Consider the following 304-nt stretch of genomic DNA (forward strand, 5'->3'; position numbering starts at 1 on the left):
AACAATATCTCGGGGCTACAGGCTTCAATTTGCTGTTACACCCCCTCGCTTCTCGGGCATACTCTGTACACAGGCCCGGGGGAGTCAGCTTGCGTTCTACAGGAGGAAATTATCTCGCTGTTAGAAAAGAGAGCGATATGTGTAGTGCCTCCCGAGCTGAGTCGGAGCGGCTTTTACTCCAGGTATTATCTGGTCCCAAAACGGGGAGGGAACGGAATTTGCCCTGTCCTGGACCTGCGGGCTCTGAACAAATACCTCCGAAAATACGAATTCAGGATGCTCACTCATGCGTCTCTGCTTCGTC

At 52.3% G+C, this 304-nt stretch overlaps 1 protein-coding gene across 1 annotated transcript in view; it reads right to left on the reverse strand.

The window, feature by feature from the left end:
• apoba (apolipoprotein Ba) overlaps positions 1-304 on the reverse strand; it is a 51,299-nt gene that overhangs the window by 27,966 nt on the left and 23,029 nt on the right. The window lies entirely within an intron of this gene.

Source organism: Etheostoma spectabile, chromosome 20 (genome assembly GCF_008692095.1).
Source record: "Etheostoma spectabile isolate EspeVRDwgs_2016 chromosome 20, UIUC_Espe_1.0, whole genome shotgun sequence".
Lineage (NCBI taxonomy): Eukaryota > Metazoa > Chordata > Actinopteri > Perciformes > Percidae > Etheostoma > Etheostoma spectabile.